This window comes from Prionailurus viverrinus, chromosome A2 (genome assembly GCF_022837055.1).
Source record: "Prionailurus viverrinus isolate Anna chromosome A2, UM_Priviv_1.0, whole genome shotgun sequence".
Classification (NCBI taxonomy): Eukaryota; Metazoa; Chordata; class Mammalia; order Carnivora; family Felidae; genus Prionailurus; species Prionailurus viverrinus.
The window spans coordinates 76775980-76800416 of NC_062562.1; the positions used below are offsets into that span (position 1 = coordinate 76775980).

Below are 24437 nucleotides of genomic sequence, written 5' to 3' on the forward strand. Positions count from 1 at the left end.
AAAGCGGTGGCTTGTAAAATGTGTCCATACTCAAAATAAGGGTCAGGAGTGAGAGGGAGAGGAGGACTGAAAGAAAGAGAAAGTGCGGGGTGAGAATTAATGAATGTTTTGTTGGTTTCGATGGTGCACAGATTCAAAAAGAGAAGTAGTGTCGGCTGGTCTCTTGAGATATCGAAAAGTACACAACTCGCCACAAAAACATTTTCTCTCAGTCTCCCTCCTTAATTCAGCCTCGTGATGCCTTTCTAGAATCTTGGCGTTGTGACTATCAGCAAATTATAAAAAAGCACTAGGATGCCAGTCTGCTGTGCCATCAAATTATCTGTTGGATTCCTGGGTCTCTGTACTGTATTTACAGAAACAGATGGCTCTTATGACACTTTCACCAAATGACAGTGGCACTTCACTTGTCTCCACTCTGCAGATCCACATCCTTGAGAAACATGCCCGGTGATGCCTGTGACCATGTGGGTATGGCATAGTGTTTCAGAGTGAGGGAGAGAATTACTCGGTTAACTCATTTTTTTCCCCACCCAGTTCGTAGTCTACTTCAGCAAGATTCTTTATTTCTCATTCAATCAGCTAAGTGACCTCTTTTTTTTTTTTTTTTTTTTTTTTTTTTTTTAGTTCCTATAAAGGAATTCAAAAGAAAAGCATCTTTCAAAAGAAAAGAACTTACAAAATATTTCAGAAAGCTGGCGGTGCATGCGAACTTGGTCAGATATAAAAGCCTGCTGAATGATGACAAAAACAAAGATCATGAAAGTAAACTAATACTTCAGGGTACAACTCTTGCCTCTGGAAGAACACTTGAATCATTTGCTCATTTCCTCATTCATAGATGATATCAGATTCATTGTTATTTAATACACACACGTGCATACAGCATCTACTATGTGCCAGGCATTGTTCTAAGGGACACTAAAAACATTAACTCATTTAATTCTCTCAGCAGCTCTGTGAAGAAGGTGCTATATTATCTTCATTTTACAGATGAGGAGACTGAGGGACCGAGGTTGAATATGCATCATACATATTTTTTTTGAGGATTTAGGTATGTTTTAGTTCACATATATGCAGACATATATTTCATAAACATGTTTGTTTCATAGATGCATATACACATTCATATTTATTGCATGTGCAAATGCATAGCATCATGTATATTCATAATGCGTCTACACACACATTATGATATTTAGAAGTATAAAATCTGTAACTTTTACAGTATAAAGTATAAAAAGTAATTTTTAAAGACGGAAAATTTGCAATTGTATCTATTCTGATCAAAAGTTAGATACATGATTTAGGTTTATATGAAGAGGTATATCTTTTAAAAAGCACATCTATGGGCTCCTGGGTGGCTCAGTTGGTTGAGCGTCCGACTTCGGCTCAGGTCATGATCTCGCGGTCCGTGAGTTCAAGCCCTGTGCTGACAGCTCAGAGCCTGGATCCTGTTTCGGATTCTGTGTCTCCCTCTCTCTGACCCTCCCCCGTTCATGCTCTGTCTCTCTCTGTCTCAAAAATAAATAAATGTTAAAAAAAAAAAAAATTTAAAAAAAGCACATCTAGGGGCTCCTGGGTGGCTCAGTCAGTTAAGTGTCCCGACTCTTGATTTAGGCTCAGGTCATGATCTCACGTGGGCTCGAGCCCTGCATTAGGCCCTGCACTGGCAGTGAGGAGCCTTCCTTGGCTTCTCTTCCCCTCTCTCTCTGCCTCTCTCTCTCTCTCTCTCTCTCAAAATAAATAAATAAATAAACTTTTTTTTTTTTAAAAAAAGCTCACATCTAAACATTTTTATATACTTAAAATGGGTAATAAGTCATAGCATGTAGAAAGGCAGTTACACGCCAGTAGTGGATAAATCTGGACGACGTGGGAGATTGAATTAGGGGAACAGAAAGCAGAAGGCATCCTTTGGTGCCATAAGTCACCTCACCTGGTCCCCGTGATGGGAACTACATGTTTGCTAAGCAGGATGGCAGGAGTTAATAGCCTGAGGAGTGGAAAATGAAATATCCCGAATTCGATTTCTGAAGACCGAGCTGGTCTTGCGGAAGGAGCAACAGCTGTCGACTTCAACTTTTCCGAAGAAAAAAATACAGCACGGTGAAAGCCGTCTCGGTGGTGCTGTTGCGAAGTGGAACTGCACCCATTCCTATCATGACAGGACAGATTTGCTGGTGGATTTTTGAGGAGCCTGTTAAACCCCGTGCCTCCGTTTCCCGAAAACTGTTCCGAGTGGCCCACTGAGTCGCCACTGGTGAAGGTAGCAGGTCACAGTGGGAGACAGAGGGAGAAGTGGGCAGGCAGCAGCATTTAGCGTTTAATGGGTCTGAGGCTGGCGTGAAGCAGTGTGCCGAAATAATTCTGATTAGGCTCGGTCAGTCAAGCTGCATAATTAGACTCCTCTCTCCTCCATTCAGCCCCGGACCGTGAGGAGCACAATCGCAGTTTAAAGCCCCCTTTTAAGTAGTCCTCACACTCTTCTCCAAAATACAACCTTCTTTCAGATTGCTGCTTGCGCCTGTTTTTTTGTTTTTGTGTTTTGTTTTTTATATACCAGTGGGAATAACTAACTGGGAAAAGAAAAGGTTACGTTAGCATATTAATAGAGAGACACAGGCACATTCTCCTTTCCAGTGGGAATGTTTAAATTTTTAAGAGGCACTCCAAAGAAATGATTGGGGAATACCAAAAGGTGTAACAAATCTAAATCCTAGTCTCCAGCCTGGTTTCTGCTACCAGCAGTGGGTGCCGTATTGGTCGGTGAAGCATCTGGTTATCTTGTTCCTGATGAGTGGGTACCACCAGTAACGCATACAGAGCAGCAGGTAGGTAATTGGGAGGAAATAACTCTAGAGGCTTCCCTGCCTCTGCTTGCTCCGTCTTTTAAAAGAGCAAACAAACATGAGACGCCTGGGTGGCGCAGTCGGTTAAGTGTCCGACTTCAGCCAGGTCACAATCTCGCGGTCCGTGAGTTCGAGCCCCGCGTCGGGCTCTGGGCTGATGGCTCAGAGCCTGGAGCCTGGAGCCTGTTTCCGATTCTGTGTCTCCCTCTCTCTCTGCCCCTCCCCCGTTCATGCTCTGTCTCTCTCTGTCCCAAAAATAAATAAACGTTGGAAAAAAAAATAAAAGAACAAACAAACAAAAAACCGGAAAATTATTTCCTATTTTTAAAGCTTTCATGAACACAATTCAAAACTAATCAGGACATTTTAAGCAGAAGCAGATGTGCAGAGATAGGACCCCGTCAGGATTCTCTGATGTCTCTACTCGGTTGGGTTTTGAAGGTCACGTGGCCGTGGTTATTGTTGAACTCCTGACAATATGCTTTGAAGGAGATTGTGTTACATGTTGGTTCTGCTTTTGTGAGGAAAAGGCATTATTCCCACCAGGTCTTAAGAAGTGCTGAAAAGAGCTTCGAAGAAATATAGCCACCCATTGTTCACGCCAGTCATTGTAATAAGCGGGGAACAGATTTTTAGGTTTGTTCTTAGGAAGCGAGGACCTTTAACTGAAAATATGCTAAATGGACGTTTTCTAAACTTGCGTCGTAGCCAGCGAATGACTTATAAACCTACTTCTCTTGAAGTTTTTCCAAAGAACCTTAAAGCTTGAAAAATAAACACTAGAAATTCAAGCAAAAACAGGTTGGCTTAAAGATTTGTGGCAACCCCCACAATGAGGTCCTCTTATATATCTAGTACGCTTTAGAACATCTCGCACTACTTTCTTTGGGTCTTCTTAGCCTACAATATAACTCTGGCATATTTAGAACTGTAATGAAAATACCTGCTCACTATTTACTATTTGTCTGTACGCACTTATGTGTCAATAACACCTAGCTTACAAGAATAGTTGTAACCAACATTTAAAAGTTTTTCCAGCTTGGATAGGCAAAGTACTAATGATAATGGGTAGCAGAGAGGCCTGAAAGAGGAATACAATTGAGAAAGAAATAGGGGGAAAGAAACAAAAACAGCTGCAATATTTATTTTTGTAAGACCTCACAGTAAACTTAAAGCAAATAGAGTTTCGAGGCCGCCATAAAAGGAAAAAAGGCAGAAGTGACGGTTGTTGAGTCCTGCGGATGACAGGTTATACATGCGTGTGAAGTAGGTTCTGATGCTAAACTAAGCAAACCGGTCCGAAGCAATCACTGTGTCCTGTACAGAAAGAATATTTAAAACAGCAACCAGATAGGAAGTCAAAAATGTCATTTCAAGTTATACTAGGCTAAAAATAAAGAAGAAATTATATAACACCTTACATCTTCTCTCCCCATAGGTGGAAATACGGCAGTTACTTTCTTAAAACAGCATCGCCAGACCTAAGCTAGCGTGTATTTTGCTAAACAGTTGTGAGCAACTAAACAGATTTTTCTTGCTTCTAAGTGGATACGAGGAAATGTTTAACCCCCATTGTATTGCCACAAAGCCCGGCTGATCACCCTGGGAGGCCCCAGAGGTCTGAGCAGCTTTGAATTGGCTGTTGAGAGGACTTTTAACATTTTACTGCACATGGTCCGGCCACAGCGGATTTCGGTCACCAGTGTTTTACATGCAGAAATGTGCGTGATGGGCACTTTGTGTAAGATTTTCCTTTTGCTCCAGGTGCGAAACGGTAAGCAGTAGGAGAACTTGGTTCGAAAGGTAATGCCTGTGCTTGTTTCTGTGTGAAGGGAAGGGATGTGTGCTTCCTGGGACCCATTGATTTTTGATTCCCCTCCCAGGTATCGTGTTAATGATTTGTTTGAAACTGAAGCCAAGATTAGACTTGTATTCCAACCGTAAGGGCTTGTCCGAAGCTTTCTGTTGTCTGTTCATTGATTTGGTCTGATTTAGCATGCTGATCTGGTTAGTGGAGTTTGTATCAAAAGTCAGTATCTTTCACGTAGCTTGTTAAACCCTTAGAATAGGGACTCGGGTGGGGCGGTGCCCGGCAGATTTAGTTCAAGTATTTTCAGTAGCAAATGTGAACACAGTTTAAAGAAAAATAAAAGCTAGTGAGCTTATGTTTGTTGTAAGGGTATATAGCAGCAGGGTGTCTTGACATGTGATTTCAATATAATTTGTCATTCTGTATAGAGATGTTTGTTCTTAGGGGTCTCATGGGCCATTTTTATATTACCTGAAGACAATTTTCCAGCCAGGGCATACTCACCCTTAGCTACTGCACTCCTGTTTTGTTTTGTTTTGTTTTTTTTCATACTGTAATGCAGTGCTTCCTGCAATGCTCATTTCCAGTGTGGCGTAAGCCTTATCAATGTGCGTTTTTGATTTACAAGAAGATTCTATTTTCATTCTTTCTGCACTAGGTTGAAAGATTCCCCCAAGTTTTCTGTATTCATTCTGCATTCTGGAGAGTTTAGTGGTCAAGAGGATAAGGAAAGCTGGATTAGGGGCACTTTTTTTTTTTTTTAATGCCAAATGCCATAATTGGATTTGTTAGCTTTAGCTCATGAAATATCTTCAAAGACCACCTGTGAGATTATATTCAATGTCACTCAGTTTCTTTGAACCTCATGAAATTAAACACCATGTGGTTATACTAATGCAGCAAAGTTTTGCATCCCTAAAAACACACCTCGGAATACCCATGGTCTGACTTTTATTACAGCTGGACCCAGAGCAAATGTACCGAAAGACATTCTTCTATTTTCCTAGGACAGTTTTCCCTGTGCTGCGAAAGAGCATAACCATCACCATCGAAATAACTTGTACGTTTATATGCAGTGCTTTTCAGTCTGCATGGTCTAGTTTGATCCTCTTAAGAATCTTCTGTGGAAAGGACAAGTCTTATTACCCCCTTTTGAAGAAGAGTGCGCTTCAGCAGTGTGACCCTCGCTCTTGAGCTAGGAACGTGAGCTGGGGTCTGACGCAGGCGTTCAGACCAGTTGCTCTTTCCAAAATGCTGCGTAGGCTCCGTGTACTTGCTGTTTGCTCTAATGATCAGGCTGTTTGAGCTAAGCCCTTTTACTAAGAAGGCTCTGGTAACAGCTGGTGTTAGGTAGATTAAAAGTAAAATCAAAGCCCTTGGCTGGAAGGGGGAGTAATCAAGAGAGCGAGAGAAAAGAGAGAAAAGATCCCAAATAACTGAATGATCCTTAAAAGAACTGTGGGATAGAGAACATGACTCATGGAGCTCACGCGTCCCTCCTTTCTGTCCCTCAAAACAAGTCTCCATCCCTTTTTTGCTTCTTTCCCTGTCCCTGGTTCCCTCTGAGAACTTCACCATGCTTGGTCACCACGGGCCACTGTTCGTTCCCCAATGGGACTGTAGGGCACCTTTCCCAGACTTGATATGTACATCTCATTTCCAGAAAATGAACTATCAACTCTGTAAATCTTCCCTTTCTATAACAAATGGCCCCATTCTCGCGCGTAACCTGCAGGAGAGAGAGAATAACATCGATTTCTGCTGCTGAGTCGCATTCACTGGTCATGACTGCTTTGTTTCTGTTCTGGATCTTCTGACTCTGTAAATAACTGTGATCTTGTAGCTGAACTCTCCTGCTTTGCCAGCTCACTTCTCTGGGACGTTCCTGACTGTTACTCTGGTTTTCAGGGTTTCTTTTATTTTTCTCAGGAAATCTCATTGTGGAGACTGTAGTCTATAATGATAGCTTGGCCATGAACCTCAAAGGAAAACTGAAATGCTTTTCAAGCCTTGGACCCAACCGAAATACTTGGTACCATATCTTTGGTGTAATGTTGTGAGGAGACACTCTCTTCTGCCTCCTTCAGGGTTCCGAGTGTCTCTCTTATGGGGAAGTATTTGTTAGCTACAGGTGTCTTTGGTACCAACATACTACTCAAGTCAGATCTGTTCATCCCGTTGGGTATGAGATCTTTGAGCACTCAAAAAGTAGAAAAGTTGGGGCGCCTGGGTGGCTCAGTCAGTTGAAGCATCCGACTTCGACGCAGGTCATGATCTCACGGTTCATGAGTTTGAGCCCCACACTGGGCTCGCCACTGTCAGCACAGAGCCTGCTTCAGATCCTCTTTCCCCGCCCTCCACCACTCCCCCACTCTCTCTCTCAAAAATAAACATTTAAAACAAAGGAGAAGAGTTACTAGCTGTATTATCTTTTTGTGTTAACTTTGCATACTTCATTCAACACATTGCATGTGTTTGTGTGCAGATTTTTACAACATGTATGTGCTTACCTATTTTTAAGTGGCTATTTATTAGGCTTTTGTTTTTATTATTGAAGATGATAAAAAAAAAAACATTTCCCGGGACTCATAATTCACATCACCCAGACATCTCTGAGTGAGAAAAATATTCCAATGATCTAAAGATATGACTGGTACATACAGCTGTGAAATCATATGTAAATTTCTCCCCCTCAAGGTAAATGCTGTTATCAGTCTTGTGGATTTCTCCAGAACTACTTTCTATGTGTGTGCTAGCCAAAACTGATCTGTGACCATGACATCTCAAGTTAACCCTATAATCTGATCACTCTGCGGAGTTAATTCATTTAAGGGATATGTTTACGGATGACCTCTGTGTGTTAGGCATTGGTCTAGGCACAGGGTGTATTGCATGAACAAAGCAGACAAGATCCCTGTCCTCATGAAGCATAGGTCCTAGTGCATTGGACAACAAATAAAATAAATTAGTAAAATATATAATATGTTGGGTGGTGATTAGTGCTTCAGGGGAAAACAAAGCAGGGAAAGGAGCTGGGAGTTGGGTGCATGTTGCCATTGGGAGAGGGCGGCCACAGAAGGTAGCTCCAGCCACCGAGAAAATGACATGTGAGTAACGCCCTGAAGGAGTGAGAGAGTGGGCAGTGCAAGTGTTTGGAGAAACTGGAGCCCCCTGCTGGACCTCAAGCTCAGGACTTTTTTTTTTTTTTTTTCCTAAATGGCAAGGGGTACGGCTGCCTGGGTGGCTCAGCTAAGCATCTCACTTCAGCTCAGGTCATGATCTCGTGCTCCGTGAGTTCGAGCCCTGCGTCAGGCTCTGTGCTGACAGCGCAGCCTGGAGCCTGGATTCTGTGTCTCCTCCTCTGTCTGCCCCACCCCCATGCTCAGTCTCTCTCTCTCTCTCTCTCTCTCTCTCTCAAAAATAAATAAACATTAAAAAATTAAAAAAAATAAATGGCCTAGCAAGAGGTATTTTTTCTATAAGTCACCCCAAATGAAGAAAAGAGAAATAACTTATTTAAAGTAGTGATCCATTAATAGAAGTCATATATCACTTCATTTGTAGATTAAAATATTGCATTCTTATTTATTCTGCAAACGAGACCCAGGTAAAAAAAGCGAGAGTCCTCCCACCTACCTGGAGAAGGTGCCGTGGTCCCAGAACGCCAGAGTCCAAGATCTCTCTGGTTACACGTGGCTCCTTTATCACTGCTCTGAAGTTGCCAGGAGCTTTTCTAGGCTGGTTGAAAAGATTAGTGTATCTCCCTTCTTTTCCCACAAGGGCCATTTCCAGAATCTCCTCTTGGACAGTGGCTGTTGCTACCATGTTTCTAGAGACATGGACCTGTACTGGAATGCAGCCACCTCCTTGCTGTTTAGTGAAGTCAAGTCTGTTCTTATTTCTTGGCCATCAGCGCTCCGGGCTTAGGCTTGCCCGATATATGGTGTCTGATCGGAATGGTCTCAGCTAAAGATAAAAAAATAAAGTACAGGGGGCGACTGGGTGGCTCAACTGGTGAAGCGTCTGACTCTTGATTTCAGTTCAGGTCATGATCTCGAGGTTTGTGAGATGAAGTCCCAGGTCTGGCTTTGTGCAGACAGCATGGAGCCTGCTTGGGATTCTGTCTCTCCCTGTCTGTCTCTGCTCCCCACCCACTTGCATTCTCTCTCTCTCTCTCTCTCTCAAAATAAATAAACATTAAAAAAGAAAGTATGGGGGCGCCTGGGTGGCGCAGTCGGTTAAGCGTCCGACTTCAGCCAGGTCACGATCTCACGCTCTGTGAGTTCGAGCCCCGCGTCAGGCTCTGGGCTGATGGCTCGGAGCCTGGAGCCTGTTTCCGATTCTGTGTCTCCCTCTGTCTCTGCCCCTCCCCCATTCATGCTCTGTCTCTCTCTGTCCCAAAAATAAATAAACGTTGAAAAAAAAAAAAAAATTTAAAAAAAAAAAAAAAAAAAAAAAAAAAAAAAAAAAAAGAAAGTATGAGGGGCACCTGGGTGGTTGAGCGTCCAACTTTGGCTCAAGTCATGATCTCACTGTTTGTGAGTTCGAGCCCCGCGTTGGGCTCTGTGCTGACAGCTCGGAGCCTGGAGCCTGCTTCGGATTCTGTGTCTCCCTCTCTCTCTGCCCCCCCCCCCAACCTGTCTCTCTCTCTCAAAAATAAATAAACATCAAAAATTTTTTTGAAGAAATATTAAATTTTACACACACACCAGAGTTAGAGGACGGTTAGCATTTCTTTGCTTTATACGGACATAAGAGCATATGAAAACGGGATAATAATTTACTTCAAAAATGTGTGCACTCCTGGCGGGACTTCACTGACTAAAAATGGAAGCAGGTTTGTAGAGGTTACTGAAAACGGAAGCCCTCACCTCCTCCCAGACTTTTGTACCCAACGCCGCTTCCAAGGGAGGCTTTCTCCCCGCAGTCATCAGTTCTGTGTTGCACTGCCCTTGATGAGTGGCAGGTGTCTTTACTGAGAACTTCAGTGGAACACATCTGGTCATTTGTGCTTTGGGAGAGTAGTGTTAAAAAGAAGACAACAGACCCAAACTAGAGTCACTTATGCTATGTCTCTTGTCACCAAACCAGGACTGACTGACAGTTTTGACCATCAGACATGGAATCTTGAACCAGTCAATCAGGAATCGCCTAGTGAGGAAATCCGCCTGATAGACACCTCCCATCTCCTAAAGGAAAACGACCTTGCACTAACCAAACAGCTTTCCTGCCTCCTATGACTTCCTTGTTGCAGCCTCTCATTTCCTGCGGCTCCTTGGAGCTCCGTTCTACTGCTGGATTGGGTGCTGCTTGATTCTCATAGATTTTTCCTCAAATAAATTCTTTAAAAATTTTTCAGCATGCCTCAGCTTATCCTGTGACAGTAGTGTCCTTGCTGATTTGACCTCATCCAAATGTGGATTCTTTGAGCCTTTCAAAAGGTGGTGTGATGGGAGAGAAAGTCTTAGTATTCACAGGGAGGGGGTGCAAGGGAAGGCTTCTACGGAAAAATATTCTTAGGGAGTGAAGGAATTCAAATAAAGTACAGCGAGATGAAGAAGAAGGTTGTGATTCATAACTGAAAGTGGTGAAACTCTACCCAGGTGCTACCCCGGGATCAAGCCCCTGATGTCTGCCTGAACTACTGCAGTTGTCTTTTATGTGGCCTTCCTGTCTCAACTTTGTTCCCCTTCAGCCTATTCTCAGCCGGATCCAGCCTTTCAAATGGAAGTCAGATCATGTTACTTTTCAGCTCAGAACCTCTCAAGGGTTTTCACTCAGAGTGAAAGTCGGACGCCTTGCACCCATGTTCCGGGTCCAGATCGTCTGCTACCCCCATTCCTTCTCTGCTCTCCCTTCTCCAGCTCTTCTCTCTTCCTTCACCACCCTGACCTCCTTGCTGTTCTCAAACACAGAATCTCCTACCTCAGGGCCTTTGCACTTGCCTGGAACCCTCACCTTGCCTGCAAAGCCCTTCCCCAATGGTTCTCACAGTCACATCCTTCAAGTCTTCCCTGACGTCATGACTTCTCAAGGAGGTTTTTCTCTGACCATCATGTTTAAGATTACAGCCCTCTCCATCTCTGCACTTCCCTGCTTTCACCACACTTCCTCTTTTCCTTCCAACATATTACATTTGTTTACCTATTTATTTTGCTTACTATCTGTCTTCACCCCTAAAACATAAGCTACATGAGAGCAGGAATTTCTGCCTTTTTAAAAAAAAATTTTTTTTTAACGTTTATTTATTTTTGAGACAGACAGAGACAGAACATGAACGGGGGAGGGTCAGAGAGAGGGAGACACAGAATCTGAAACAGGCTCCAGGCTCTGAGCGGTCAGCACAGAGCCCGATGCAGGGCTTGAACTCACTGACCGCAAGATCACGACCTGAGCCGAAGTCGGCGCTTAACCGACTGAGCCACCCAGGCGCCCCTAATTCAATATTTCTTTCTTTTTCTTTTTTTTTCTTTTTTTTTTTTTAGCGTTTATATCCTTTTGAGACAGAGAGAGACAGAGCGTGAACGGGGGAGGGTCAGAGAGAAGGAGACACAGAATCTGAAACAGGCTCCAGGCTCTGAGCTGTCAGCACAGAGCCGGACGCGGGGCTCGAACTCACTGACCGCGAGATCATGACCTGAGCCCAAGTCGGCCGCTTAACCGACTGAGCCACCCAGGCGCCCCAGAATTTCTGCCTTTTTAAATTCACTGCTCCTTCTGGCACCAACAGCACCTGGCTGGTGCATAGGTACGAGGTGCTCAGTAACTATTTGTCAAGTAAATTAATGAACCATGGAAATTTAGCTGGGGAAAGAGAACTTACTTCCTCTGAAAGTAGTGAACGTCTGGAGATCACACCATTTAAAAAAAATTTTTTTTAATGTTTATTTATTTCTGAGACAGAGACAGAGTGTGAGTGGGGGAGGGGCAGAAAGAGAATGAGACACAGAATCGGAAGTAGGCTCCAGGCTCTGAGCTGTCACCCCAGAGCCCGACGCGGGGTTCGAACTCACAGACCACGAGATCATGACCTGAGCCGAAGTCGGACGCTCAACCAACTGAGCCACCCAGGCGCCCCTGGAGATCACACAATTTTTTTAAAAACCTTAAAATGAAAAAAGTTTGTTGTCCGCACGGCTCATGCCTCCTGACAGGCTTGTTTTCTGGGTGTGCCAGATAGTGGATTGAGAAAGAAAGGCCTTGGATACCTCCAATGTCATGCTTTAATGCAAATGGTGCTGGGAACAGCAATGAGAAATAATGAAAGAGAAAAAAAGGGTGGGGGGAGGTAGAAATTGAAAATGGTTTGCTTCCAAAGTAATGATTTTCAAAGCAAAGGAATTGAATAGGAAAGAAATTAACAAAAACTCTGTCTCTGAAAATGCAAACTTCATTTACATTTTGATCTGTGCGATTTTTCAAGCTCAGTGATCCAAGGTCAGAGGGCACTTGTATTAGCATAGACCTTGCTTTGTTAATTCACCTCTGACTAAACCTCTCAATTCGTTTTTATGATGGTGGCGTTCCAATGACAATAAAACCAAGCTCTCATAACACCAGAAACATTTATACAGCACTTAGACAATTCCTAAATGAATTGTCCCCAGAGACCTTAAGAGATAGGTCAGGATTATTAACCCCATTTTGTACACAGAGAGGAAGTAATTTGCCTAATGTCACCTGGTAAGCTATTGAATTCATAACTTGATTGCTTTATTTGGAAATAATGGCTCATTTAATACAGGTCATGTTGCATTAAAGATGACCTCTTTTTAAATGGGCAGCTTCATATTTGAACTTAACTTTAGTTAGTGACCTGGAACTAATAGTATTCCAGATTTCCATAAGACCAGCGTTTCAAATTCTCGAGTTGGGAGACTGATCTAGAGAACAGAGAGATCTGAGACTCCCAAAGCCATTTTGGGATTGACCAGGACTGGGCCACTCTGCTCAGATACTACTATGGAGAAATCTACTACGGTAGGCTTAGCATTTAAATCCCGTTTGAATTTCTTTGCTTTTTGCCGTTTTTTGTGTGTGTGTGTGTGTTTTTTTTTTTTTTTTTTTTTACACTCATCACATTCCTTTTGGTTCAAAAAATCAGTACAAGTAAAATTGAAAATCAGTGCTTCCATGGACGACTAAGAAATGGAGATAAAACCTTATTAGGATGTCCCGGGTGCCAGTCAGTAAATATTGTGGGAACCACGGGATGAACACCACTGACGCTACATCAGAGTTGTGTTTGGAACCCATTTTATTCTGATTCAGTTGTGGCTCATTCCTTTTTCCTTCCAGAGCAGTATGATGAGAAGACCTCAGATTTCGTTCAATGACCATGGCAGCTACTTAGGACGTGTGGAGGGAAAATAAAGAGCCCCACTCACCAGTGGGGGCTACTTGTGAGTTTGTGTCTCTATCAAGAAGAGACTAAAAAGCCAGAGCATCTAAAGAGAATTTTGAATAAGGAATAACTTGCCAATTTTGAAAGCTCATAGTGAAAAAAATAAAAAAAGAAGAAGAAATGTCTAGTCTTTATCCAAATGTTTGAAAGTTTTTCAGACGTCTTATCATTTCATCTTTGTAGTGAGACTTGTTTAGCACCAACAGTAAAAATGCAAATGATGCTTCTAATTTTTCAAAAAGAGATTGTCCCCTTCTTTTTATGGTAAATGTATTCATTCTTTTTTTACTTTGGCTAAATCTGACTTATTGCATTTTTATCCCTTTCTCTGCAATCTGACATATTATTTGTGGCATCTGCTAGGAATATGAACTACAGTTTTGAAACAAATGCCGTTTCACTGGGCATTTAAAAAAACACCGTTTTAAAAATCAGAAAGATGCTGCATGGGAAATCTAGGAACGCGTTTGTACCCAAGTATATTAAATTTGTTTAGGCCAAAGTGTAAATTGATAGAACAATAATAGGTTTTAAACCGAGTCAGATTAAACTTTAAAATGAAGATCTTTGTAAGGCTAAATCTCAAAACGCGATGGTGTTGGAGGCCTCTGCAAATAAACCGTGGTTCCCAGGCCCTATAAAACCGAGGGGGCTTTGGTTGTTTATGATAAAACGTACCCGAAGCTGCCTTGAGAGCCTTCTTGCTAGCTACATTACATTCTTAAGGTAATTTAAGCAGAACCACGAATTGACAGATCTGAATTGTATAAATGACAATTTGGTGAAAAGGTGAATTGTGTAGATTATATGGGTCAAGTCTATACAACTTTTCTGAACTTTGAGAGAGTCTAGAAAGTACTTTGTTGTTCTGAGGTCAGATGAACTCACTGTACAGTTAAAAGCGTGATGTCTCCTACTCCCTGTTTTTATCCGGAATTTGAAATGCAGAAATGTCTGTCACCTACTTCTTGAATGTTTAATCTGCGTAAATTAAAATAGCCTGTGGCTAATTTGATTATATGTAAAAGGTGCCCTTGTTATTACTTTACGTATCTGCCCTTAGCACGCACAGTATTGTGCAGATCTGAGTTTTGTTCCCCATTCAACAGAATATATTAGCATCGATAACCATATTTTAATTTTTTTTTCAACGTTTTTTATTTATTTTTGGGACAGAGTGAGACAGAGCATGAACGGGGGAGGGGCAGAGAGAGAGGGAGACACAGAATCGGAAACAGGCTCCAGGCACTGAGCCATCAGCCCAGAGCCCGACGCGGGGCTCGAACCCACAGACTGTGAGATCGTGACCTGGCTGAAGTCGGACGCTTAACCGACTGCGCCACCCAGGCGCCCCTCGATAACCATATTTTAAAGGAAGAAATGAGATGTATTTGATTCTTTGTTCAAGTTCTTAAATATTAATCGAATTTGTACAGCATTTGGTTAAATGTCCTGTTGTCACCTTATTGGTTAATGAAAGATGCCTACGCAATCATATTTTGCAAAGTCTAATATACTTCATTTCTTTGATCGAATTGTTTAACTCCCCCGCCCCCCCCAAGTATCCACTTTAAACAGTGTTGATCAAGTGTGGGCAACTTAATTTACTAACCTTGCAAATTCTGGTGACTGTTTTAATCATATTCAACTTCATTAGTAGGTTTTATAATAGAACCTTAAGAGACTATGTTTTGATTAGCACTAAAAAATTAAAACTTGGCGTGCTGTTTAGAATTCCTTATCTGATCATAATTCTTTGAAATGTTAAATACTGTCTTTCATCTGAGAGCTTCAAAGGGTTTCACCTATTTTCATAACTGTATAGGACTTTACTTATAGTCCTTTGCCCTCATTTTCTGTTGGTCGTTTTTAAATTGTGAGAGCAGCCAAGGAAGTATCATTTTTGATCAGATCATTCCTCTCCCACCCCCAGCCTCATTACAGTACATCGATGGCTCCCCATTGCTCTTAAGACAGAAACGGAAAGATCCACGGGGCTCTGCGTGGCCCCTGGGCCTCCACCTGCTTTTCTAGCCTCGATGTGGCCACTCTTCACTTCCTTCCGCTCTTCCCTGGTGCCACACTGTCCCTGCCCAACCCTGTCTGTCAGATCTCAACTCAGACATCAGTCCCTTCACAAAGACCTTGACTGAGCCAGTTCCCATCACCACACAACACACTCTAGGAGTCCACACATCTCTGCTTTGATGACTTTCCAAGGTGGATATTTTAGATTCATATATGTCTCCTGTGGCCAGCTAGAAGCTTCACGAGGCCGAAGAAGGGTCTGGTTTGCTGATGTTTTCATTGCTGTTTTTTCACCGTTGTATTTCTGGTGCCCAAGCATAGAGCTTGGCAAGCGACAGACATTTAATAAATACTTGCCGAGTGTATGAGGGGATGGATAAGTAAATGCTGTCTGAGGACAGGACTCGTTTCTATTCCGTTCACTGCTAGGTCTTAGTGCCTAGAACAGTGCCTGCCTAGGCCACAATAATTCTCCTTAAACATCAGTTGAATACATTCATGGTTTCCTAACTTCTCAAGGAGATAGAAAGTACGGGAGAGTGTAGGGTTAGGTTCATTTTTTTTCCTGCAAATACCCTATCATATTCATTAACTTACTGAGTTGGAAGGAAGCCTATACCCATGATATTTTTTTTTTAATTGGGGCAAAGCATATATAACATAAAACTTACTATTTTAACCATTTTGAAGCATACAATGGTATTAGGTGCCTTCGAGTCATGTGATCATCACTCACCATCTCCAGGACTTTTTCATCATTCCTGACTGAAGCTATTCATAAAACAATAACTCCCCACGTAGCCATGTGGTTTTACAAAGTTTTATTTGTTTGCCTTAGAATCTTTTCTTCCAGCGCATTACGTAGAAGTTCGAGGCGCAAAATAGGTGAACATAACTGCTTTTGCTTCTTGAATAGGGTTGGATTCCTCCCCTTCCTCCGTTTCATTCTGTATCGTGTTGGTGGTAACATTATCTGGAGACTGTTCTGGGACGGGGATGCCCAGGGGAGGTGAGTGTGCTACCTGGGGCCACAGACGTCCATCTGCACAGCCGTGGATGAGGTCTCATCTCCCCCAGTTCAAACCCGGAGGGTATCTTTGTTTCCTCCTTCTCTGTTTCACTACCTCCTCTGCAGACACACATACGTGTGCGTGAGCGTGCGTGCGCGCGCGCGCACACACACACACACACACACACACACACACACACACGGGTATACATTCACAGTCACCGTCCTGAGACCGTGAGCTGCTTAAAGATTGGGATCATGGCGAACTTGTCTAGATTCCTAAAGCTCTGTAATGCTTGTTGACAGCATGTTTTCCACCCCGTGGATAAAAAACTTACCCAGTTTGACTTTCCGCTAGGAAGGAAGTCTGACAGCCTCACAACGTGGTGCATTTCGTGGTTTGACCATCAGAGACCTTCTTCACCACGTTGCTGAGAGTGTGGCCCAAGACCACGTGCATCAGAAACCCTGGGCTGCCTGTTAGAAAAGTGGATTTCCAGGCCCCGCCTACACCTACTGAATCAGATGCTCTCAAAAACTATTTTCAACCTTCCCCGTGTTGTGGGTAGTGTGTTATTTTATGTGCCATCAAGTAAATGCTCTGTATTTGGTTTGTATTTAGTGAAGTTTTTTCAACTATCTGCTCCGTAAAATTTTCAGGACCTTCATTTATTCAATGACAGTTTAATTAGCCTCCTTTAAGCTTTTTCTTTCTGGAGCAAAATAAGCACTGTTACTTTAATTGTCTCTAGTAGAACTTATTTTAAAACTAAATCTTTTCCCCTTAGATTATACACACGGGAAAAGGACCAATGAGGGATAGATTTAATCTAAGGTTTCTGGGGTGCCTGGGTGGCTCAGTTGGTTAAACATTCGACTCTCTTTTCTTTTTTTTTTTTAATGTTTATTTATTTTTGAGAGAGAGAGAGAGAGAGAGAGAGAGCAGAGGAGGGGCAGAGAGAGAGGGAGACACAAAATCTGAAGCAGAGCACAACACAGGGCTCAAACCCATGAACTGTGAGATCATGACCTGAGCTGAAGTGGGATGCTTAACCAACTGAGCCACCCAAGCGCCCCATCATGCCACTCTTGATTTCGGGTCAGGTCATGATCTCACGGCTCATGGGTTCAAGCCCCGCGTCAGACTCTGTACCGAGAGTGCAGAGCCTGATTGGAATCCTCTCTCTCTACCTCTCTCTCTGGCTCTCCTCTGCTCATACTCTCTCTCTGTCTCAAAAAATAAACAAATAAACTTAAACAAAACTTTAAGGTTTCTGTTATATTCACGACACACTGACTCGATTAGATAGGGCAAAGCTAACTGTTGTAACAAACCCCCACATTGTAGAAACTTCACTGGGTTAGAATTCCCTTCCCTTTCTGGGACCAGTCCAGTGCTGGTAATGTAAGACCATTTGTGTGGATAGAAGGGTCTCTACTTGTCCCTCTTCAGGGACCTGTGTTGACACAGGCCATGCCATGTGACTTCCAAAGTCACACTGGGCTTTGACATCCAGCCAGCAGTAGAGAGATGATTTATGGGAAAGACACTTGCTTCTTGAACATGTGGGCGAGGAATTGATACATATTAGCTCCCTTACATCTCACTGTCTCTCCTAGAGACAAGGGGAGCTGGAAAGGTAGAGCCTGGACCGGGGCCTCTTCCCTATGTCCACTCTGCATGGCAAAGGGGGGCATGGCTCTTTGGTAGAAGGCTAGCCTCTGCACACTGGAATTCGAGGTTTCTATTTATAGTAGTTGCTCCTGTTAAACCATGAAATGTGCCATGCATGTAGGATAAAATACTGCAACAGTGTACGTGACAGCATGATTGCCAGTGCCCTGACTGACAGCAAGATGGCATATATCCAGCATGCCAGACATGATTGTAATTTGCTCACTCGCAGATGTTCGCACCGGTCTACAAGGTAGCGAATGGTGATGTTACTTGAAACAATGTTAAGCTTCTGGGGGTGGGGGGAGCGGTCAGTCTTCCATCTGTATAATGTGATTGATCAAGGGATGAGTGGTTTCACTTCTCTGAAAGGTAGAGCATGACACACCGGTTTACCTCCAAGTTCCTGATCACAGTGGATCCCTGCCCTGCCCCCACCTTGACGTTTAAGAGATCACGGAGGCGGCCCCAAGTTCCAACAGGTTTACTAGTCTTGCAAGAGTAAACTGCACTTGATGCTAAACTTGGGTCTGGAAGGTAGGACCCTGTATCCTTGGAACCCCAGCCACCGAGGCTGCTCTCTGGTGCCATCTGGTTGAACCCGCTTCATTCCAGATCATACTCTCTGCTGTTTGGAATGTATTTTGTTTCAGAGGCTGCTGAAGTGCAGAGAACTGGGTTTCAAGATGATTTGGGCTTTTCGCCCCTGCCAAACTGAATTAGGCTGCTGGATGGCAGGCATACCCAGGGAAACCAAAGATAAATGCCAGTTTTAATAGGGTTGTTTGTTTATCCTTTTCTCTCCAGTTAATAAGTATGAATGGACCCCAAATTCAGTCCAAGGATCATGTCAAAGGCAGGAAGTTGAGAGAAAAAGAAGAGCTGGTGGGGGGAGTTAGTCCATGATTTTGATACTACTGAAGTTTTGTGAAGACCAAATGTTAAAAATAAGTTTGTGAATCATCATCATTTCATAATGGTAAAAGCGCAAAACACTTTTGCATGCTCCATAAACACGTAACAGTGCAGGTGGATAAATACGTTGTTACATGTAAGGTTGTCAAATTGAATGTTCTAAAAAGTATTGCTCTGCCATATTGATTTCTTAAGAGTGTAAACAGGAAATAAAATCATCACAGTGGAAAACAGAATTGGCTTGAGGGTCAAATGCCTGGCATTTTAATGCAATCTGCCTTTTGCTGTATCATCCATTAAAGCCAGTTGTTAGAAATCTACCTTGCAGAAACCAAAGAGTAATATTAGCATTTTTAATGTCCTCACAGTTATGCCAGAGTCTAAACCAAATGAGATTTTGACTGGTTTTGCTTGCTGTTACTTTTTACCCCGTAGCATTTGCAATAACAGGTTTTCAGCTGCGTGTGCAATGTTATAGGTTCTCATTTTAAACCAAAACAAACAAAAACAAAAACAAAATTCCTGCAAAACATCCATGCCGATCAATAGTTCTATTTCCTTTGGAGCCATCAGGAAATGCATTATTTTTCCATGAGTGGCCAAGGCAAATGTGCACTTTCTTGAATTATTGAATGTTTTAATGTTATACTTATGCACCATTGAATTCCTTTTATTGTAATTGATTTACTGTGTGTACCGTGTCCTTTGGGTTTCTGTATTTTTTACCTAGATATTATTTATCTTTTCTGAAGGCCACTTTTAAATTACATCAGATCTCATCTTGACCTTTTGACTTAGGACTGGTTTTATTTAATAGGATAAGTTGATTGTATTTTGGTTAAAGGAAATTGAGTTGTTACTTTGTTATTGGAAAAATAATCCTTTAGCAATGATGTATTACCCCATTCTGTCAACCTAGATGTGTTTCAGAGTGATGAAAGCCCATTGATGCAGTTGTCAAAGCAAGAGTAATGAATGTACCAAAAATTCATTCCCTAGAAATGTTTGACATAATTGCTGACATGGTAATACAATTAATATGTAGTCTTTTGGTGGTCTTTGCAGAGGCTCGGGGGTTTCAGTCGTCACAAGGAGGTTAAAAATGAGGCCACGTGCTATCAATGCACATATATATCAATACACATAAGCAAAGACGAAATAGTTTTCCCCACACAACGTCTGTGGGAAACCACACCCACAGACATGTGTGTTCTTTTCAGGACACTTTGCCCTGAATTGAATTATACTAAAAGCAATTCAAGTTTATCAAAAGCACCCCATTCCTTGGACTTCTCTTTAAAATCTGTGTTCAAAAATGTCTTCTTCTACACCATACCCAGTGGTATTTTCAGACCTGCCCCTTTTGTGAAACATTGCTAATAAAGGGCATTCTTGGCAGGGGGTCATTGGAATGATAGTGCAGTAGATGTCGCTGCCCATTGGAGACTGCAGGCCATGGGAGACACTGGCACTGTCTATAGTGTGGGGGCTTCCTGCTGACTCCATGTAAATGGAGTCCCCCATTTACATGCCCCCCATTTACATGCCATTTACATGAGACCTTCCTGCAGGTCTCAACCCTGTGGCCCTCCCTCCTGCCTCCCCAACCCTATGATTCTTGGCTCCCTCAGTGTTTCCCATCAACCTGACCGCCCTTTCCAACAGCTTCTTCTGCTTTCCTCCCCATAAATCTCAGGAACACCCCGTCTCCAGGTCCATCCTGGCCTCTCTCAAAAGCTTTGCGGGGAGGTAAAAGAAGTACAAGTTTTGGATTGACTCAGAAGTGGATGTATTACTTGGGAGTCATGGGAGTAGGGTCATTTACTCACCCTCTCTGTGCTTCAGTTCGTGCCTCTGTGTCAAGGTGATGATGACACTTACAGAATTGGTGCGTCACCTGCAGTCTATACACAGGGCCTGGGACACAGTAGTAGCCCATAAAATGTGAGGTCTCTTTCTCTTCCAGGTAAAATTTGGGCAAGATTAATTCTATTGACATGTGTCTTTCATAGGTCCACTTCCCAGTAGTTAGCTGTAGCCTGAAGTCATCTGTGATAGAGATCTTCAGCAGTAGCTCCACAGCAACGTGTGTAGATGCTTCAAACGCAAGGAGTGGAACCAAGTAGTTGGGGCGACGATTCCCCTAAGAGACTTGGTTCGGTGAACTAAAGCACCCTTTGAGTTTTTGTTGACTTTGCCATACGCAAAAATTCGTGTTAGAAGAGACTTGAAGAAGGAAGGAAGGAGCTACCCTTCTGAATTGCAAATTCGCCTTACCCTGATTGTTTGGGGGTGAAAGATGGTGATACGTTTTGGCCAGCAACCCAGGAATGCGTACGTTTGTGGTTCCCAAAGGAGATACTTGCAGTGGAGACATTGACAAAACAAGACAAATAATGACGTTTATTGGCTGAGGCTTTGGTCTTGAGTCCCAGGGCAGACTCCATTACATTGGTCTAGAAGAGGTGACAGACTCCTTTCCCCTGAGTGAAGTTGGCTTGAAATGACCTGGAAGCAAAGTACTCCCTTAGGTCTGATTCCCTAAGGCCCAAACCGAGGTCAGACATTAACCCAAGGTCCACATCCCTCAGTGGGAGGGGTTTCCCTCATGTCCACTATGGTGCTGGGCAGAGCCAGAAGCAGACCCAGACTGCCCTGGGGGAGAGAAATGGTGGAAAGATGGAGAGACAGCGAGGTGAAGGGGGAGGAAGGAGACAGATCTACATGCTAACCTGATAAAGCTTTACCTGTAAAGGTGCACTTACTTATGTGTTCTACTTTTATCCTCGTTTATATTATTTTGTATTCTTATATCCTCACATATCCTCGTATATATATTCTTTTATCCTCTTTTATCCAGTGCATTGACAGAATATATTACATGTTCCATATGTTTGTTGGATTGACTTGTTACTGTAGACATAACTTCAGATTCTTGCAAACTCCTTCTTACACACCTCAAAAGAGGTTTTTAAATGTGGGAACGAGGGGCACCTGGGTGGCTAAGTCAGTAGAGCGTCCCACTCTTGATCTCAGCTTGGGTCTTGATCTTAGGGTCATGAGTTGGAGCCCCATGCTGGGCTCTGTGCTGGACGTACAGCCTACTTAAAAAAGAAAAAGGTGGGAACTAAATAGAAGTGAAGAAATCCTTGATTACTCTAAAATTGTTTTGTTTTGTTTTTTTCTTTCCTAAAATTGGTTTTAATTCCAGGAAGGAATCATTTACCTCAACAACATTTAAAAAAGAATTTTTTTAATGTTTATTTATTTTTGAGAGAGAGAGAGAGAGAGGAAGAGACAGAGGCGGAGTGCAAGTGGGGGAGGGGCAGAGAGAGAAGGAGACACAGAATCCGAAGCAGGCTCCAGGCTCTGAGCTGTCAGCACAGAGCCCGATGCAGGGCTCGAACCCACAAACTGTGAGATCATGACCTGAACCAAAGTCAGACGCTTAACCGACAGAGCCACCCAGGTGCCCCTCAACAACATTTTTTTTTGTCCTAATAAAATGCCATTGCATCAGATCCAATGAAAATCTATGAAGAGTGGTTTTACATGTCATTGAGGTAAAGGTCTTTGCAATTTTACACAGAAAATGTTGTATGGCGCACACGTAAACAGGAACGTCTGAGATGATTGCACATGTTTTTATCTTATTAATGGAATCTCTTTGCACTTCACAAGTTGCCTTCATATTTCAATGCAGTCGGGAGTTCCTGAATTGACACTTGTTTCTCCCCTCTGAAAGGTTTTTTTCAGAGGTCTGATAGTATGACTTCTGTTTCCAAAAATCCAAAGTCCAAAAAGCCACACATCCTCCCTTAGAAAGCCCTGGGTGTCACTGAATTGGTTGTCTAAGAAAATGAGCCCTAATGGACTCAGCTGCGATTGTCTTCCCTGTCCGTGCTGTCCTTTTCTGGCTAGTTCTCAGCTGGAGTATCTGCAAAGGGAGCATTCAGGCTGAGGAGCACGGGGAGTTTGGAGCTGGTCGAGCTCTGGAGCCATCCATAGCTGAGTCTTTGTCACAGCCCCGATAGGGATCCTCCCCCTTGGCTGCCCCCACCATCCCTTTATGACCTTCATTGAGAACTTGCGGGGCCTTCCAAACAAAGTCAAAAGAATTCCTACACTCCTACGTGAAAAAAAATTTTTTTTGAAGTTTATTTGTTTATTTTGAGAGAGAGAGAGAAAGCCAAAGTGGGGGAGTCACAGAAAGAGAAGGAGAGAGAGAGAGAGAGAGAGAGAGAGAGAGAGAGAGAGAATCCCAAGCAGGCTCCACACTGTCAGTGCAGAGCCCAATGCAGGGTTTGAACTCCTGAAACATGAGATCATGACCTGAGCCGAGATCAAGGGTTGGCCACTTAATCGACTGAGCCACCCAGGCACCACCCCCTAAAGGAAAAATTTTAAGAATAGCAACAATAATAAGGGAGCCCGCAGCAAGGAAGTATTTTAGCCTCACTGTATAAATGCATACAAAACAAAACAAAACAAAACTTTCCATTTTCTGAACTGGAAAGAGGGAACAAGCATGTCGCTTTCGGCTGGGTTGCGTTAAGGGGATGGCCACCAGAATTATTTTTAGTCACCTCTCTGCTGTCACTTTTGATTGAAACCAGCAGAGATGTGTTTTGGCAAATCTATTCATAATTTGTCTTTCCTTGCAGGGCTCCCCCGGTAATTGTGTTTCCCATCAGGGAGTCAGTTGGAGTTAATGTATTGACAATCTGCTGTGATTGACGATGACTGTCTTGTTAACATTTCCCCCACTCTTCGACCCACAGAGCTACCCTAAGAAGACATTTGGTTTAAAGAATTAAAAGAACAACTTCAGACAGGAAGACCTTCTTCAAAGGTAGGGGTTTGTCTTCTGAAAAGGTTTAAGTTAGTATAAAGGGAGTTATACCATAAAATGATCTGATTATGTAATATTGCCATAATTAATACTCTTCAATCCGAAGCGTATGATGAAAGGTGGTAGGTAGGAATATAGATGCGAAAACATGAGTCATACTGCTTATCCAAGAGGATGGATGAAATATACGGGGGAGAAAACCAGCCCTTCGTGTCCTTCCATAGTAATGAGAGTTTTGTTTTACTAAATCATGCATCATAAAGTTTAGCAAATAGACACCAGAGTGAACACATTGCTAGTAAGCAATATGTTTCTGAAGGAATTAAAGATTTAAAGGGCTAAGGAATCATTTACAAGAAAAGAGTTTTCCTTTTGATTCAATCATGTATCAGAAAACTCTCCTGAGAATATACTTATCCGCACATGAATTTTTTGTTGTCTCACAATGAAGTCCATATAATACAAAAGTCTGTTTGGAAACTTTGAATATTACTTTGATATGTGCTTTCTGCTTTGTAAATCCATTTGCCACCCCCGCTGCCCACCACTTTCCCATTTTGGTCGGAATTATCAGCTCTAGAACTGTCTCTTCCCGGCCTGTGATGCCTTCTGAAAAGCCATCTATTACAGTATTGAATTTGATGAAGGGTATCTTACTTGGAGATCTGGACATAGTTCTGAGAACTCCATCTCATAAGGAATTTATGAGAGCGTGATTGTTCAGACACTTAGTCCTCTGCCTCATAGGTTTCATTTAATAAATAAAGAGACTCTCACGGACTTTAATTATGAAAAGAAGATTGTCTGCAAGATTTTGAGGTAGGAAAATCTTGCAAGCATGTTGTCTCTTGTCCTTGAGAAATGCCTAAATTGATCCATTCAGATGCCGTTT

General features: G+C 42.7%; 1 protein-coding gene across 8 annotated transcripts in view; it reads left to right on the forward strand.

The window, feature by feature from the left end:
- The window catches only part of NRCAM (neuronal cell adhesion molecule), a 286665-nt gene that overhangs the window by 117440 nt on the left and 144788 nt on the right, over positions 1-24437 (forward strand). For 7 of the 8 annotated variants that reach the window (XM_047849512.1, XM_047849514.1, XM_047849517.1 and 4 more), the window contains exon 3: positions 23475-23545. The gene's annotated coding sequence lies outside the window, so the exon portion shown is untranslated. Of the gene's footprint in view, positions 1-12275; positions 12286-23474; positions 23546-24437 lie in introns of those variants that run through there. The other variant, XM_047849513.1, reaches the window with a different exon arrangement.